Here is a 6,645-nt window from a genome sequence, read left to right on the forward strand (position 1 = left end):
TCTCTCTCTCTCTCTCTCTCTCTCTTTCTCCCTGCCTTTCTATAATAAAGCTCTAAAACCATAGACAGTCTCTGCTCATCAAGGCTGCACTCACTCTCATCAGTGTTAGGAACCTCTTCCCTCACCCCTCTTTCCCATTACCCTGGTGGCTTTAGCAAAGTAGCTCCTGGACTCCCAGGTAGGGCTGCCCCTTGCCACCCCTCGAAAAGTGGGTCAGAGGCTTAGAAGCCCACCCAGGGATGAGTGGAAGGTAGATAGCAGCCCTCCCACGCCTGAAGACCAGAGAATAGGTAAAATTCTGGCAGGGTATGGGTCTATCCCTATACCCTCTTCCCTTGGGCCTCCTTTTTAGTTCTGAAGAGATGTCTTCTTTATTTCCTCTGATGAATAGATGAGATAAGAGCCATACTAAAGCTGGATGAATAGGTGTCTTGGGCTGAGCACATGATGTTCCTTTCTCTGTTCTAACTATTCCTAGCCTAGGCCTGGAAGCTTCTAGGGTTCATACTATCTAATCCTCCAAGAAGACAAATTCAGTCCTGCCCAGTCCAACATGGCCTTCAAGGGAAAGAATGACAGGCTGGGGGGGGGGTGGACCAGCAGAAGTGGGCCTCCATGAGTATTGATGGCTGTCATGAGCATAAGATTTGTTTGTAAAATATTGTACATATTTTACATTTCTCCTTAAAGGAATGTTCTCCCTGTAAATGTTAAAAATTCCATGATAATCAGCCAACACAAGTCCAAGAAGTCAAAATATGGCTAATATCTCAGCAAAATGGTAAGCACTGGGATCTTCAGGACAGCCCTTAATGCTGTGGGGGAAAAAACCTCTAAAAACATAGGTTCAGCATATATATATGTAACTATGTAAAATATAAAGACACAATATGAATTATGAGGGGCTTCACAAATCTAAAGGAACCAAGGCAGCTACACTATGGAGCCAATTTTTCAAAAGATACCAAGGAAGGAAATGAAGAGATTTAGGGAGTAGTGTTTGCAGGAGATCACACTCAACTATGTTTTTGTTTGTTTGTTTGTTTATGCTTACAAAGGCAGACAAATTCCTGAGTTCAGGGTCAATTCTGGGAGTGAGCAAGGTTAGACCCTGGTGTGGTTGAAATGATAATTTCAGAACTGGGTCCCACCCATATAGTTTAGCATCTATGCTAAATAGAGGCAGGAAGATCTCTGATTTCCTTTGCAAGTTTAAAATTGAAATACATGCTTGTGGTATCCTAAGAATTAAGGGACTGGGGTAATCGGATACTGACTTTTAGTATTATTGAAAAGGAAACCTGGACTTTTTTGATATGACTGTTTGATAATGACTGTTTTGATACATAAATAAAATACTGGGATTATGATATGCAGGGGATGAGCTATTGAGAGAATTGTTAAGAATAGTAAGAGAGAACTGCTTGGAGATATGTCTCAGAATATAGAGAGAACTTTCTGGAGATCTCCAGAGAAAAACCTATCAGAGAGTATGCATAGCAGAGAGAAAGCAGTCTGGAAAGCTGTCTCCAGCAGACTATAGGCTGCCAGCTTATTCCCATGATTTAACTTTGAGCCTTTTGTTTGTCATTCCCAGGCACTCCTTCCTCAGAATCCCTCTCCAAGCCAAGGCTGGTCCTTAGCACAGTCCAGCTTGCTCACATTGGCCTCAAATTAACTTTAGCAATAAGTTGCCTCATTCTCTGGTTCCTTCTGTTTTCACTTGTTTCTAGCTTGTTCTCTGCCACCTGTTTCTGTATATATATATACATCATGTATTATATATATGTTATATATGTTAATTTCAGGCATATATATTGCTGCTGCTATTAAGTAGCCTCTTTTTCCTGGACTGTTCTCCTGTAAATTGGGCATATCCTGATATCATATCTCTGACTTATTCTGTCAAATCTTTCTCTGATTCATCACTTTGTCTGCCACTCAATTAGATGTCACTTTCAAACATGGCTGCATCTTTCTACAAACTAGCTTTAACTTCATTATTAGGGAATAAAAATGTGTACTAAGGGAGTGTCTGTATTCCAGTCAGATCATAATATAATCCAGAACTTGTCTGGATTCCCTCTGAATTATAAATACATAGAAGGTTTTTGGATAAGATCCCTTACCAGATCAGCCATGTTGCTGGATTAAATTTTTTGTAATGACAGAAAATTCTTATTTATTTGTTTATTTATTTTTGTGCTTATTTATTTATTTAATCATTTATGTGTTTATTTATCTATTTACATCCCAAATGCTGCCCCCTCATAGTTTTTCTTTGCACAGAATTTCTCCCTTCTCTTCTGAGATGGTTTGCCCACCATACCCTATCACCATGTCACATCAAGTCTCTGCAGGGTTAGGCACATCCTCTCCCAACTAGGTGACACAAAGCTGAGGAACAGATTCCAGTTTTTTCAGTGTTTTCTAGGGTTATGAACACAGAAGGATAAAGTACACAGGCAAAAATGCACTAGTTAATATTTATTCAAAATTTTCTTCCTTAAATATATTGATATATTATACTGTCTTTATTGCTTGTATTTGTTTTCAAATTTTTCTATTTCCACATTTATATTTTAAAACTTAATTACAATTAATCAGATTTGTATTATAGTAAAGTTACCATTTTTTATTAATCTCTTCATTGCACGCATGTTTAGACATTTTCTACTCAGCTGTAGATACCTCTGACCATGTATTATTGATATTGTGAATACTTAAAATTTATTGTATCTCATTTTACTAATTTATCATTTACTAATATGGGAGACCTAATTATTTTAATTACAACCAGGGATGTAATGAGTGCACAGAACAGAATTCCTACCCATTTCATTAGGTAGGCATTCCCGCTCCTTGTACAAAGATATGGAGGGATGATAATGTTTGCTATGCCAGTGACTGCAAGCTGTTCTGAAAAACCATTGTTTTAATCTACTACAATCTCAGTGATAGGTTTTTAAAGTTATAGTTTCCATCTCCACCTTGTCCCCATTCAATCAGTAAAATCTATTCTATTCATCCTAGAGGGGGTGATGAGTAGGAATGGAAGCAAAGAGTACTGGGAGAGACAAATGGATTGGGATTCCTCAAGGGTGATATGGTGCAGTGGAAAACCTCTGGAATCTATGAGAGTGACCCTAATGAACTTTTTTAGTAATGACAGGGATGCAGAAACTGAATTAACCATCTTCCATAATCAGCCAAGGCTGATTATAGTGGTACCTGGACATAAGCCCACTAAAACCTTCAACTTGCAATATCTTCAAGATATGATGGGATGATGATAGCACAGAACATGTAGGAGTGGTAAACCAATTACTGGTCCATTGTGAAGGTGATACCATGGGCCCCCATCTGGCATTGCATGGATGGCCAGAAAGCAGAAGTTGATCATCATAGAGACCTAGAATAGAACTATATATAGCAGGTTAATAGAAAAGTAAACAAAACCAAAATAATGCATAATGATACTCTGCTATACTAGTAGAGAACTGTATATGAGAGAGGCATCATTCAGAAACTAAGAGTAGCAGATGCACAGATTCACAGCCAAACACTAGTTGAGGCCAGAGGAACCCCAAATAAGAGGGAGAGGAAGAACTTTACCAGCCAGAGGGGTCAAGGACACCATGAAAACATGACCCACAAAATCAACAAATCAGGGCTCATAGGGACTAACAGAGACAAAATTGTGTTGTTATTGATTCCTAACAGCTGGAGTGGCATGCATCTCTGACTCTTTTGCCTACCCTTGGGACACTTTTCCTCCGAATGGATCACCTAATCCTCCATAATGTGAGCATTATTGCCTGATGTTATTGTAATTTTTATAACATATTCAGTTAGTATTCCTGGGAGTCCATCTCATTTTTGTTTTGTTTTTATTTTTTGTTTTCATTTTTGTTTTGTTCTGTTTTGTTTTTTGAACAGAAACAGAAGAGAAGAGGATATAATGGAGAGGGCAGCTAGGTATGTGGCATACCAAGAGGAGTAAAGGAAACTGCAGTGGGGATGTAATCTATGTAAAGAATAAAAAATAAAAAAAAAAAAACATGAATTTGACTACAGAAAACATTGTAATCATTGATCTACCAGTGTGGAAACTGTTATTGGTTTTACTGCCAGTCTTTATATCTTACACATTATAAATGTTCATAACTGTTAATTATTTTGTTGTTGTCATTTGAGACAGGAGAGCTTCTCACTCTCTATTCCCCGGTGGATTAGAACTCATAGTACAGACCAGGATGACTTCAAATTCACAAAAATCCTCTGGCCCTGTGCCCCTGTGTTCATGTGCCCCTCTATCTTTTTGCCTCTCTGCTTTTCTCTCTCTCTCTCTGACTCTCTAATTTTCATCTGCCTCTGCATGCTGGAATTGAAGTTGTGTGAGATCAGGCTAGCACATCTTGTTTTCAGTATTTAAAAAAACAATTTTCTGGGTAAAATAAAGTTATAATTTCATAAGCTTACTTACAATATCTTTGATAATGTGATTAGCATTGAGTCTATTTTCAATTCCTTTTAACAACAGAACAAGTTAACATAATAACCAAATAAAAAAATATTGGGAAAATATAAGTGAATATTCAAATTTTAGTGTGCATTCATTTGAAAAGCAGCAACCAACCAAGATATTTCCACTTATGTAATTGTCATTCATCTCCTTTATTAGGCTCATTCCAAGGTATCTTATTCTCTTTGAGGCTATTGACAGTGGGAGTGTGTCAACGATTTCCTTCTCTATATATCTCTAGTTTATATATAAATATGCTATTAATTTGTACAAATTGAATTTATATCCTACTAAGTTTTGGAATATATATTTTCTAGAAATGCTCTTGAAGAAATTTGTGGGTATCTTATATAAAATTTCATTTCAGCTACAAATTGGGATTATATGATCTCTTTTTAAGTATTATTATGCTTTTAATATTCGTCCTGTGTCTTTCTTGTGGTAGTGAGTGCTTCAAGCACAATTTTTTGAGATTAATTATTTTTATTTGCATTCCAAATATTCCTTCCCCTTCTCAGTCCTGCCTCACTGCCACATCCACTCCATTGAAGTCTGTATGGGAAGCCCAAAAGCTTGGATGTAGTCCTGAGGCAAAAAGTTTCATGGAAACTTAGTTTCCTGGAGCCTTGGCATCCCATAGCACTAATGTTCCAAACTTGTCCCTATGTCAGTCAGTGAACAGATCTGTGTACTTTCCTTCAATATTGTTTTATTAGGAGTGCCTGCAAGGAATGATTTTTGACATATAGCCAAGTTAGATTAGCATCCACCTGTGTTCCAATAACCCTGGAAATCGTTGAGCCAACCTTGGGCTTTGAATTTTGTAAGAATGCTACTCATTCAGATGAAAAGCCTCCAGTGTTAACAGAGAGAGTGAAAAAAATCAGGCATTACAATTTACTGGAAAAGAGCTAGAAATCTCAGGGCTAGTTCTACAAAGTAAACTTGGAATAATAGCCAAGTCACTCCCATGTGCAGGAATTTACAATGGCCTAAAAAGAAGGAAAGTTGTGGTCTAAAAAGAAACTAAAATAAATACATAGAATAACAGCTGAGTCACTCCCATACACAGGGATTTACAATGACCTAGGGAGAAGATGGATTAACTATGGCAAGGCAATAGAGTGTTTGCCTCTGACTTCTAAAAATAAGCTGACCTTAGGTGGGGCTGCTTTTTATCCCAGTTAAAAACACTGATTTTTAGCCCAGTTGTAAACACTGCCTGGTTCCTGTCAGCTTTTTTGTATAAATTTCTCTGTTTTGTTTAAAGAATGATTTTGCAATGGGTAACCTCAATGTACCTTGGATGACCTAAATGTATCACCTATCTTCCTTGTTTTCTTCTGTTATATAAGTCTGATGCTTGCCTTGAGAAATTATTTTCAGATCAACACTCCCTTATGTTTGCATCTGTTTGTCACCCCACCGACTCCTTGCCCACCTAGGTACTGGGACCCTGATTCTTCCGCATGTTGAGGGGCCGACTGATTCCAGTCCATGGAACTTCACAGAGTTCTTCACCTCATTCCCTCTCTAGTTTGCCTATGAGACACCCCCTGTGGGGCATCTTCCTTCCCTGATGCATCAAGTCTCTACAGGATTAAGCTCAGCTTCTCCCATAGAGGTCAGACAAAGCAGACAGGAAGCTAGCAGCTCTTTAGTTGGTGGATTTGCTCTAAGGGGTTTGGGTTAGTTGACATTGTAGGTCTTCCTATGAAGTTGCCATCTCTTTCAACTCCTTCAATCCTTCCCTTAATTCTATTGTGGAGGTCTGTGGCCTCAGTAGAGGACATGTCTCTCAGAGGACAGTCATGCCAGGCTCTTGTCTACAAGGACAACATAGCATCAGTAATAGTGTTAGTGAATGGGTACCCACCCATGGGATTCAGATGGCCTTTTCATCTGTTTCTGCTCAATTTTTGTCCTTGCATTTCTTTTAGGAACAATTCTGGGTCAAAAAACTTTGAGGTGGGAAGGTGACCCCATCCCTTCACTGGGTCCTGTCTATCTAATTTTAAAAATCACTGGGATCCATAGACAACCCTGTGACATTCATGATTTCAGTGGCATAGCTTTAAGTTTCTTTTCCATTTAAAATGATGTCACGTATGACATATACA

At 38.2% G+C, this 6,645-nt stretch overlaps 1 pseudogene; it reads right to left on the reverse strand.

Moving 5' to 3' along the window:
- Positions 1-2,141, reverse strand: part of LOC110308984 — a 35,768-nt pseudogene extending 33,627 nt beyond the window's left edge.
- Between the last annotated feature and the right edge of the window lie 4,504 nt (positions 2,142-6,645).

Source organism: Mus caroli, chromosome 14 (genome assembly GCF_900094665.2).
Source record: "Mus caroli chromosome 14, CAROLI_EIJ_v1.1, whole genome shotgun sequence".
NCBI lineage: Eukaryota > Metazoa > Chordata > Mammalia > Rodentia > Muridae > Mus > Mus caroli.